Raw genomic sequence first — 12,354 nt, forward strand, 5'->3', positions numbered from 1 at the left:
GGATAATCTATATGAGTTCAAAGCCAGCTTGGGACTACATAGTGCGTTCCAAGTCAGCCTGGGCTAGAAACTTGGAAAGAAAAAAAAAAGGAGTTGGACATGCTGGCACACACCTTTAATACTTGGGAGGCAGAGGTAGGAGGATTGCCATGAGTTCAAGGCCACCTGAGACGACATAGCTAATTCCAGGTCAGCCTGGGACAGAGTGAGACCCTACCTCAAAAAAAAGGAAGAAATGAAAATTATATGGAATGCTTCATGAATTTGCATGTCATCCTTGTGCAGAGGCCACACTATTCTCTGTATGGTTCTAATTTTAGTATGTGTGCTGCTGAAGCCAGCACAAAGGTCAGTTCATATGAGGAAAAACAGTCCAGGAAAAATAAGGAAGCATTCATCTAATTGAGAGCTCAGCCCAGCACTGTCTTGCCCTTTAGCCGCGGTCTTTAGAATTACCAAAGATAAAAATGCACAGGTTTGGCAGACCTGAGGGTTTTGCCAGAAAGCAGTGGGAAAGGAATTACCCAATAAGGTCCCCCTTAGAACCTAAGGTGATGACAGCAAGTTTCCTCCAGGGGACGGGCCTGGCATCTCCTTGCCATGGCCAGCCTTCCCTCTGTGACCTGCAGCTCTGTGAGAATCCTGGGGTCTGAGATTGGATTTTCCACTGTTGGACTTGGTCCTAGGCAGGTGGGCAGCCTTACAGACAGGACTTTGTGTCCAGGCAGAGGGGAGAGCAGACTTGTATGTCCCTCCCTCACTCTCCTAACTTCCAAGCAAATGGATGCTTGGCAGCAGTCAGTGTAAGCATCTTGCCCACTAGCCAATCATAAGACCAAGGGAATTATTTCTAGAATTGCATGCCCCCACTTACTCCAGATAGCCCACTATCCTTTTTGCCTTCAAGGGGCTGTGTCTAGCACACAGCCAGCCACTTCCAGGTGTAGCTGTGACTCTGGCACTGCAAAGAATTAAAGGGGCATCAAAAGAAAAAGTGTTATTGATGCTGGCTCCAGGTCAGTGTTGCTAACACATTTGTGGGGAAGGGGCACTTTATGGACTCATTTTTTTGTTTGTTTTCTTGAGGTAGGACTTGCGCTAGCTCAGGCTGACCTGGATTTCACTATGTAGTCTCAGTCTGGTCTTGGACTCACAGTGATCTTCCTATCTCTGCCTCCTAAGTGCTGGGATTAAACATGTGTGCCCAGCTTCTCTATGGCATTTAAAAAATTATTTTATTTATGTATTTGAGACAGAAAGAAAGAGAGAGGGGCAGACAAGAGAGAGTAAGAGAATGGGCATGCCAGGGCATTCAGCCACTGCAAACAAACTCCAGACACATATGCCACCTTATGCATCTGGCTTACATGGGTCCTGGGGAATTGAATTTGGGTCCTTTGGCTTTGCAGGAAAGTGTCTTCACCACTAAGCCATCTCTCCAGCCCTTCAACTACTTCTCTGCCTATCTAAACTCTACTTACTCCTCTAGTAGTAAGAATATCTCAAATTACCCTCTTCCAAGTTGCTACATGTTTTGTTTTGAGTGAGACCTTCATTTCATGATCAATAGAGAAAGTGTATGCCAGGCATGGTGGCATATGCCTTTAATCCCAGCACTCAGGAGGCAGAAATAGGAAGATTGCCATGAGTTTGAGGCTACCCTGAGACTACAATACTGATTTCCAGGTCAGCCTGGGCTTGAGTGTGACCCTACCTGGGAAAAAGAATAAAGAGTGTGTGCCTACTGCAGTTGAAGCAAGGCTGGAGACTCCCTTGGCCCGTAGTGGAAGAGAGAGTGCTCTGTTCTGACTCCCTCCCAAATCTGTTTCTCAGCTTAGTCTCTTGGTTGATTTCATCTATGATAATCCATAGGGAACTTGAGAGCTGTGTGCTGAAAAGACAGTATTTTTTTTTTAATCTATTTGAAAGAGAGAGAAAAAAAAATGGGCATGTCAGGGCCTCCAGCTACTGCAAACAACTCTAAGACGTATGTGCCACCTTGTGCATCTGGTTTATTGGGTACTGGGACAGTGAACCTGGGTCCTTAGGCTTTGCAAGCAAGCACCTTAACTGCTAAGCCATCTCTCTAGCTTTGAAAAGACACTTAAAAAAAAAAAGCCTCTGCATGAAAATGCTGGCTCACCTACATCATGTTCCCCTAACCACCCATCTATATGGGATATTTTTGCCTGGCCAGGGGGACCTTCTTTTGGGATGTCATTCATAACATATATCGCTGATGGGTTCAAGTTAGCTCTATCAAGCTACTGAAATGCACACACATGCTAGAAGGGTGTTCTCCTGTGGGTCCTGGTGAGAAAGTCCAAGATGTCAGCCATCTTCCATGGATTCACGTGAGACTATGGTGTCTACGGAATCTCATATCTTCTCCCACCAAAGGCAATGTCCCTCTCCTTCCATATTCACTTCTCCCTCCTCCTTGCTTCACAGACCCCAGGCATATGAAGCCCTTTCTAGGGTAGTGACTCACCAATTTTCATACAAACAACATCCTCCACAGGGAATGGTCTCTGAGGGAAAAACACGTCTTCCTCTCTTCCAGCCATCATTTACCTAAGTATGATGGGCAGGCACAACCTGAGAACTAGGTCTGCTTAATTCACACCGGATAGACAAACCTCTGCAAGAAAGCTGGTCAGAGCTGTAACTCACACCACAGAAAATGGCAATTTTAAACAACTTGTTTTTGGCTGTGGGCTCTACTCATCCATTCTTAGAACTCAGAAACTATTGTACACCCATCTCTTAGATTTCTCCTATAAGCCATACTCTGTTACAGCTACTGCAGCCACTGCGATGGAAATCAGGGTTCCAGCTCTCCTAAAATTCACTCTAACATGATGTTAAACACATGATCACACCACAAGGGTGCATACAATTCTATTGTGACAAGAGCTCTGAAGCAAGAGCTCAGAGTCAGAGACTAGACACAGTCACCAGTGTCAGGAAAAGGTCTCTGGGGATTAATACTTGACCAGGATGAGATAAAGTGAAAAGAAGAGGGAGAAACCAGGGAGGGGGAAAGAGAGAGAAGTTGGGAGAAGAAAAATAAGGTCAAGTGGATGGTAAGTGTTTCCCAGGCAGAAGGAAATATCTGGTACATGAAAGAGGCAAAGGACAGGGCAGTGAACTGGACACAAGAGATGGGATGGGGGCAAATTTATAATCCCATACTGTCTCAAGAGAAAATTAAAAAGGAATGGGGATGTAGTGGGAGAGTGTTTGCCTATTGGGAGATGTTCTGGGTTCAATTACCAATACTGCAAAGAGAGAAGAGGAACCATGGTAGGTGTTACACAAAGCAATGTTATTATCAAAATTTCACTTTAGGGGCTGGAAAGATAGTTCAGCGGTTAGAGACTCTTGCTTGCAAAGCCTCAAAGACTTGGTTCAATTCCCCAGCACCCACATAAAGCCAAATGTACAAAGTGGCACATGTGTCTGGAGTTCATGTGCAGTGACTAGAGGCCCTGTCATGCCCATTCTCTCTTCTTCTCTCTCTCCCTCTTTGTCCCTTCTTTCCTGTTTACAAATAATTTTTTTTGAAGGATCTTCCATACTCTTTAAAAAAAAAAAAAGGCTGGAGAGATGGTGTAGCTGTTGAGTGCATGCCTGTGAAGCCTAAGGACCCCAGTTCGAGGCTCGATTCCCCAGGACCCACGTTAGCCAGATGCACAAAGGGGTGCACGCGTTTGGAGTTCATTTGCAGTGGCTGGAGGCCCTGGCGTGTCCATTCTCTCTTTTGCTCTCTATCTGCGTCTTTCTCTCTCTGTCTTTCTCTCTCAAATAAATAAATAAAAATCTTTAAAAAAAAAATCAACAACTTCATTTTTGAGGCTAAGGAGATGGTTCAGTTGTTAAAGGCAAAGACTTATGGCCCAGGTTCTCAATTCTCTAGTACCTAAGTAAAGCCAGATGCACAAACTGGTGCATGGGTCTCGAGTTTCTTTGCAGCAGCAGGAGACCCTGGCACACCCATATTCACTCTCTCTCACACTCTTTCAAGTATATTATATATGTGTGTGTGTGTGTGTGTGTGTGTGCGTGTGTGTGTATTTTTTTTTTCTTTGAGGTAGGGTCTCAGTCTAGCACAGGCTGACCTGGAATTCACTATGTAGTCTCAACCTAGCCTTGAACTCAGAGATCCTTCTACCTCTGCCTCCTGAGTGAGGAGATTAAAGGCCTGTGCCACCACATCCAGCAAAATATATTTTTAAAAAAATCATGTTATGAAGCCAGGCGTGGTGGCGCACGCCTTTAATCCCAGCACTCGGGAGGCAGAGGTAGGAGGATCACCATGAATTCAAGGCCACCCTGAGATGACAGAGTTAATTCCAGGTCAGCCTGAACCAGAGTGAGACCCTACCTTGAAAAACCAAAAAAAAAAAAAAAAAAAAAAAAAAAAAATCATGTTATGGTTAGAGAGATGGCTTACCAGTTAAGGCTAAGCCTAAGGCCTGTGAAGCCTAAGGACACAGGATCGATTCCCCAGGACCCACATAAGCCCAGATGCACAAGTAATGGCATACATCCGGAGTTCATTTGCAGTGGCTGGAGGCCCTGGAAAACCCATTCTCTCTCTCTCTCTCTCAAATACATAAAGAAAAAATTTAAATCTCTTTAATAAAGTAACTATGGGGCTAGTATGATGGGTCAGCAATTAAGAGCACTTCCAGTACAAGCATGAAGGCCTGGATTTAATGCCCAGGACCCACATAAACAGCTGGGTGTGACCATGCATGTCTGTAACCCCAGTCTTGTGTGGGAACTGAGACATGAGAATCAATGGTGCCCATGAAGAAATGGCAAGCTCTAGGATCAGTAAGAGACTCTGCCTAAAGACAAAATGTGTAGTCCTGGTGTGGTGGCACACACCTTTTCTCCTAGCACTCAGGGGGCAGAAGTAGGATTGCTGTGAGTCCTGGAAAATGGAATATAAAGAGATACAATAGACCTGGTTAAACATCCTCATGTGCAGCCCTTGCCTTTAGGCACCCATAAATGGAGGCCACCACCCAAGTTGATCTTCTTAACAGATAAAGGAGAAGTTCCAGGAATCATTACCACAGGCCTTATTGCAAAATGCAGGTCTTTTGTGTTCTCTAAGAAATTAGATGACCCCCACTGTGCAATGTACCATGACTTTCCTCTACCTCGTTGTTTCTAAATATCTCTGTGATTACATAGCATAGAATGTTTCTTGCCTCAGTTGCATCTATGTGATCTATGTAACGAATACCTTGTAACTTCTTGTAATAGCTCCCCCACATTGTTTAACAGTAACTTTATGGTTTAACTCCCATCTTATTTTTTTCTATAAACATCATGTGGTAATTCCCAATAAAAGATGACCCTCTGAATGGTTTGGGGCTGTGTCTGGATATCCCAACCTCAGGGGTGCAGACCTGATGCACTAGACTTTCTTCTTTTTCTTTTCTTTCTTTTGTACCCAATAAAACTTTGCCTCACATTCCATGAGTCGATGGTCTTACTTGTGTGACACCAGACCCCATAACATCTTGGGGCTTGTCCAGGATCCACACTTCAAGACTCCCCTCTCTGACTCTGGGGCAACCAAACTGGGGAAGGACCCCTAATTTTGGCCCAAGAACCAGCTCTCCATCTATCTGCATGTTCCTGGTTTTGGAGTTTGTAGTTAGCCATTGATGGGAAACCTAGGACTTCCAGCCCCCTCCTTTATTGGGTAAGAAACCTCCAGACATGCTTTTACCACTCTTCTTTTTGTTTTTCCTTATTTTTGGTTTTCTGGTTTTCAGCGCTTTTCTGGGTCTAAGATGGAAGCTGAAGGCAGCATTAATTCCCCTGGATGAGGGATCAAGGGGCCACCCTTAACCTTCTTTGTCTGTGTTCAGAGATTTCAAACAGAGATCTGTTTCTGGTCCAGTTTTGGTTTGGCAGCTGTGCAGCACTGTCAGGAGAGCTGTTATTGCTAGCAGGTCTGTGTTTTGTGTTGTGTTTGCTTGTCTTGTCCTCATCTTTGAAGATATGGGTCAAAGTTATTCTGTTGAAAAATCTCCTTTAAAACTGGTTAAAAAGCACTTTAAAGATCTTCAGGAAAAAAAAAAGCAAAATGAGCTAGGCCTATTATCCTAGATACTTGGGAAGCTGAGACAGGATGTTCTCCCATTTAAGGTTCCAATGTGATAGCCTGACTCTGCATTTTAAATCATGTGACTTTTAAATTGCTTGATAAAAATAAGTACATAATTTTAATTTGAACTGTGCCTGATATTTCCTCTTTTGTTTGGGCTTTAACCAAATCAGATATTATTTATAGATACTTTTGGTTTCTTTATTAATCCAAATAGCCCAAGAGGTCGCTCTTAAAGTTTTTGTTGACATTTTATTTATTTCAAGGTTTATTCATTTTTATCTTTAAAAATCAGACTTAACTAAAACCTACGGCAAGCTAAAATTTTATGTAAACCAATCCATATTTTGTTACGTGATCTCATAAATACAATTACTAAGTTTATGTTCTAGGTCAACTTCAACTTACATAGGGGATTATTAAAAACAACAACATTCTCTCTAAGTTGGTGACTCATAATTTGCCAGGTATTTTAAAAGATTGTAATATCCTGTTACTTAAAGGAGGATCCAACTGTCCTGAATTCTAGGCCAGCCTGCCTGAAGATAGAAATAAAGATTTGCCCTAGTAACTCCTAAAGAAAAAAAAAAGAATTTACAAATGTGTTAGAGGTATTGATAAAGATTATCCCCAAACGGTTGTCATGTTTTGCCTGTATTCATAGAAAGTGTATTTCATGGAGGTTATTAACAGGAGCTATCTCAAATCAATGGGTTTTATAAAATATGAAGGTACATACACTGGTATTTTAAAGCAAGTCTGGTTGTCAGGTAGAGATTGTTTTTGGTGACCTAAATACCAAGGAAGGCTTTTTCTCTACAAATTTCCAGTAGTAAAATGGTTAACTCTTTGAAACCAGACTACTTGCTTCTTTGTCAGTGGGTAATAAGATGAATCAATTTTCTTAATAGTCTTATAAGAAAGATGATTATTTATGGGTTGAGATGAGATTATTGAAGGAACTGGGAAGGTATTTTTCAATGATGGACATAGAACACTTGTCAAAAATGTTTTTTGAATGAAGATGTGCTTATGTAGAAAGGATGTAATAGATTTAAAAAGACCAAATTTTGCCTAAAATTAATTTCCTTTTAGAAGGAACAGAAAGCTCATTTTCATGCTAAACCTAAACACCATGCCTAAAGTTAAAGATTTTTCACCTGTTTACAGACTTTTAAGAATGCTCTAAAAGTTTTATACAGGGTCATAGACTTAATGTAAATTTAGCTTACATTAGATACAGGTGATGTCCTATGCTAGGTGGGTCACAAAGTCACATGCATAGATGTTATTCATATTCTTTGGAGGTCTAACCAGATTAAACATAGATAAGACCCTATTATCTTATGAATTACAAATGGATAAAATAAATTTCCTAGGTAAAAACAAACAACTTCAGAGTAAGACAAGGAATGTGCTTAGCTCTCTGCTCTGTCATTTCCTTTGGCTCTTGCTTACTGTTATATGCTTTTTAAAAGTCATGACCAGATGGACTCTGGAAAAAAGGGTGACGTGCAAGTTTAAGCTAGGTTTCCCCCGACCCTGTCCAGAGACAAAATGGCCAATTGTCGCTGACAAGGAAAAGGGAATGACAAACGGCATGTAACTTTGTTTCTCTTTATAGTTCTTCTCTTTTGAACACCTAAAGTCACATCTGTTAGATGAAATTTCTCAGTAGATAAAAGGTTAAAGAGGTAAACTGAGTTGAGGTACTTGGTCAAATTACAAACTCCTTACATAAGGCAAACATCAGACTTACTTAAAATGTATATCAGGATATAAACAGATGATAAAAAGGACATCAAGCAAATGATGGCTTAATGGTTAAGGCACTTATCTGGGAAGTCTAAAGACCTAGGTCTGATTCCCCAGCACCCCCATTTTCATTGCTAAACCTAAAATCTGATTTAAAGCAGGATCTTTGATATTCCTTCTTGAGACAATCTTCTATACCCATCAACCCACATGGGAGGACTGTCAGCAACTCTTGCAGACCTTCTTCACCACAGTGGAACTTGAAAGAATGAAAAGGGAAGCCAAGAAACTAGTGTTGGAAGACAACAGCCACCTCACAGAGAACCCTAATGTTACTGACGAGCTCTTCCCTTCCACACTACTGGACTGGGATCCCAACACCGCTCAAGGTAGGGCATCCCTTAACCTCTTTTGCAGGACTCCCATGGGAGGTCTCCAGGCAGCCACTCGCTCAGCACCCTACAAATTCGTCTAAGGTGAATGAAGTGACCCAAGGGCCCACAGAATCCCCTACCACTTTCCTAGAAAGGCTACAGGAAGCATCCCCCCCCACCAATAGATCCTGAGACCCCTGAGAATAGGTGAGCTATTAACATTGTTTTTGTTAGTCTGCATCAGATATTAGATAGGAGACTCAGGCATTGAGGGTAAACTTCTTCCAAAGTTAATAGAGATTGTTGCCAGGGTATATAATAATAGAATCACTCTAGAAGATAGACAGGCTAATAAAATGATTATGGTGCTTACCTTCCAGAAGGAACAAGGCCCCATACGACAGCTCTTATACTCTGCTCAGTATGATTCCACTGGAAAAGCAAATATATACTGTGCTGGACCTAAAATATGCTTTCCTTAGCAAGGGGAAATCAACCCACTTTTTGCCTTTGAATGGACAGACCTGGAACAAGGCACCAGTGGGCAACTAACCTAGAGTAGGCTTCCACAAGGATTTAAAAATTCCCCCACCCTCTTTGATGTGGCTCTTCATAGAGACTTGCAGGACTTTCACAAGGAAACACTGAGGCAACTCACCCACAATACATGGACGACTTCTTCCTAGCTGCAGAAATGGAGGAGGAATGCTTCTCTGCCACAAAGCATCTCCTGGACAACTTAAAACATCTGGGATATAATGTATCAGCCAAGAAGGCTCAACTGTGTGTGCGTAAAGCAACCTACTTGGGATACAAGCTCGAAGAAAGTAAGAGTATGTTGTTGGCCTCTGGGATTCAGGCCATCACTCCAATCCCCACTAAGAGACAGATCTGAGAATTGCTCAGAGCTGTAGGGCAGTACAGAATTTGGATCCCAAGGTTTGCTGAATTAGCCAAGCCTCTATATGAGGTCACAAGAGGACCGAAGGGGGAAAAAAAAAGATTTTAATGGGACTGAAAATGAGAAACAAGCCTTCCAAGAACTAAAGTCAGCTTTGACATGAGCCCCTGCCCTGGCACTTCCAGAGTTAACAAACCCCTTCCACTTGTACATGTAAGAAAAAAAAAAAAAGCAGGGGAAGACAGCCAGGGGCATCCTCACTCAAAGATTTGGGCCATGGTGTTGCCCAGTGGCCTACATGTCTAAAATGCTAGACCCAATAGCTGCTGGTTGGCCCCCTTGTCTCCAGGATATTGCAGCCACTGCTATTCTGACAGACGATGCTGACAAATTAGCTTTGGGCCAGACTTTATCAATTATGACCCCACATGTGATAGAGACTCTTTTAAAAAGCCCCTCAGACCAATGGATCTCCAACTCTCCTGTAACCCGCTATCAGATTTTGCTCTTAGACCAACCAAGGGTATAGTTTCACCAAATCGAGGCTTTGAACCCAGCCTCCCTGCTCTGAAAACTGAGGAAGTATCAAATCCTCTGCATGATGGCCTAGAGATCACCTCTGCCTTCCATGGACTCTGCCCAGACCTGACAGATGTGGGTTTTCTGGACCCTGACCTGGTACTGTATTCTGATGGCAGCAGCTTTGTCGTGGATGGAATCAGGTATGCAGGGGCAGCTGTGATGACTTTGGAAGAAACCCTGTGGGCTGAGACCCTGCCACAGGGTACATTGGTTGAGAAAGCTGAACTGATGGCACTGACCAAGGCTCTGATATTGGAGAAAGACAAGAGAGTAAATATCTACCCTTTATGCCTTTGCCATGGCACATGTACATGGGGCCATCTACTGGGAACAAGGGCTATTAACAGCAGAAGCTAAAGACATTAAAAATAAAAAATGAAATTCTGGGGCTGGAGAGATGGCGTAGCGGTTAAGCGCTTGCCTGTGAAGCCTAAGGACCCCGGTTCGAGGCTCGATTCCCCAGGACCCATGTTAGCCAGATGCACAAGGGGGCGCACGCGTCTGGAGTTCGTTTGCAGAGGCTGGAAGCCCTGGCGCGCCCATTCTCTCTCTCTCCCTCTATCTGTCTTTCTCTCTGTGTCTGTCTCTCTCAAAGAAATAAATAAATAAATAAATAAATAAATATTTAAAAAAATATATTTAAAAAAAAATGAAATTCTGTTCTTATTGGCTGCCATTTGGGTGCCTGCTAAGAGTGGCTATAATCCATTGCCCAGTTCATCAGAAAGGGGATACTACAGAAGCAAGAGGGAACAGACTGGCAGACCTAGCAGCAAAGAGTGCTGCCTCTCAGCATCCATCAGATTGTTTCATGACCCTCCGGGCACCCACTCTTCCTGAGCAAACAACATACACAGAGCAGGACCTGCAGCTCCCCTCTCATCTGATAAAGGAACAGACCCCACAGGAATGGTACCAACTGGAGAATGGATGACTTTTGCTGCCCCAAGTCCTAGGGCGGAGACTGGCTAAACAACTACATGAAAGAATTCACTTAGTAACAAGCTAGCCGAGCTAATAAGGAAAAGTTTTTCTTCTCAATCATCAAGGACATCACCACCTGCTATCAGGCCTGCCAACAGACAAATGTCTCCTCTGGTAAGGTGCCACCAATGGGGGTGAGAGAACAGAGCCAGGTAGATATTGGGAAGTTGATTTAACAGAGGTAAAGCCAGATCAGTATGGATATAAATATTTACTCATTTATGTTGATAACTTTTCAGGATGGGTAGAAGTTTTCCTGACCAAGTTTGAGACAGCTCAAATAGTGAATAAGGAATTGCTAGAGGAGGTAATTCCTTGCTATGTGTTGCACCTCAGGATAAGATCAGATAGTGATCCTGCCTTTGTGTCAAAAATCACTAGAGAATTAATTAAGATGCTGGGGATTAATTGGAAATTACATTGCACATATCTTCTCCAAAGTTCAGGAAAGGCAGAAAGGATGAATCTGACCTTGAAGGAGACTTAAAACTAAATTAACCCTAGAGACAGGCGAAGGATGGGTGGGACTCCTTCCCTTCATTCTGTTATGGGCCCTTATGTAAAAGGAATTACTCCATTTAAGATTATGTATGGAACTCCCCTCCCCCCCACCACATCCTGCCCCAGATGGGTCTTGAGCAGATAACTGACTTTACTCATGAAAGACTTCTATCAAGTCTCACAAAGAGTCCAGGAGCCCATTGTTCTGGCAGTCATGGCTGCTTTTCAGACACACCCTGCTTGCCCCCCTCCCTTTCAGCCCAGTGACAGAGGTCGGATCAAGAGACACCTTATTGGAATATTGGAAGGGCCCCCACCATGTCATCCTAACCACTCCAACGGCCATGAAAGCGGAGGGGGCAAAATGGAAGAGGATTAGACTTACTTTTTACCTAAAGCATGGCTTTAGGTAAAACTTGTTGCTTTTAGGCCAATCAGTTGGGAATAATCTGAAATACACTGGCTTTAGTTAGAGAAAATCTAAAAGAAAGAACTTCAGAGACAAGCCACTAATAATTGGTTTGTTTAATTTTAGTGGTCTCCACAGCTAACTTTTGTTGTCTCTTTTATTGCTGGCCTGATACTACTGCTCTTAGGCTTTACCATAGGACCCTGCATTATCAATGCTCTAAATAGACAGATAAAGAATGAAAAAAATTCTGTTAAACTCATGGTACTGCAGATGTAATATATCCCCTTAGATTAAAAGTCCCTAGACACTGCTCTTCATGAGCCATGGATTTGACTTAGTGTCATATCAGAGAGGGAAATGGAAAGTGGAATGTAAAGGTACACAATCAACTTGGTTAAACATCCTCCTGTGCAGCCCTTGCCTTTAAGCACACACAATGGTGGTCACCACCCAAGTTGATCTTCCTGACAGATAAAGGAGAAGTTCCAGGAATCTTACCACAGGCATTACTGCAAAATGCAGGTGTTTTTGCTCCTCTGTGCAATGTACCATGACCTTCCTGTACCTCTTTGTTTCTAGATATCTTTGTGATTACATAGCATAGAATGTTTCTTGCCTCACTTCTGCCTATGTGATCTATGTAATGTATACCTTGTGAATTCTTATAATAGCCCCTCCCATTTAACAGTAAATTTATGGTTTAACTCCCATC

At 42.7% G+C, this 12,354-nt stretch overlaps 1 non-coding gene across 1 annotated transcript; it reads right to left on the reverse strand.

Annotated features, from left to right (window-relative positions):
• Nucleotides 1-240: 240 nt before the first annotated feature.
• On the reverse strand, nucleotides 241-344 carry LOC123461184. Its single transcript, XR_006637493.1, has one exon. It is a non-coding gene; the product is annotated as a U6 spliceosomal RNA (small nuclear RNA).
• Between the last annotated feature and the right edge of the window lie 12,010 nt (nucleotides 345-12,354).

Source organism: Jaculus jaculus, chromosome 5, assembly GCF_020740685.1.
Source record: "Jaculus jaculus isolate mJacJac1 chromosome 5, mJacJac1.mat.Y.cur, whole genome shotgun sequence".
Classification (NCBI taxonomy): domain Eukaryota; kingdom Metazoa; phylum Chordata; class Mammalia; order Rodentia; family Dipodidae; genus Jaculus; species Jaculus jaculus.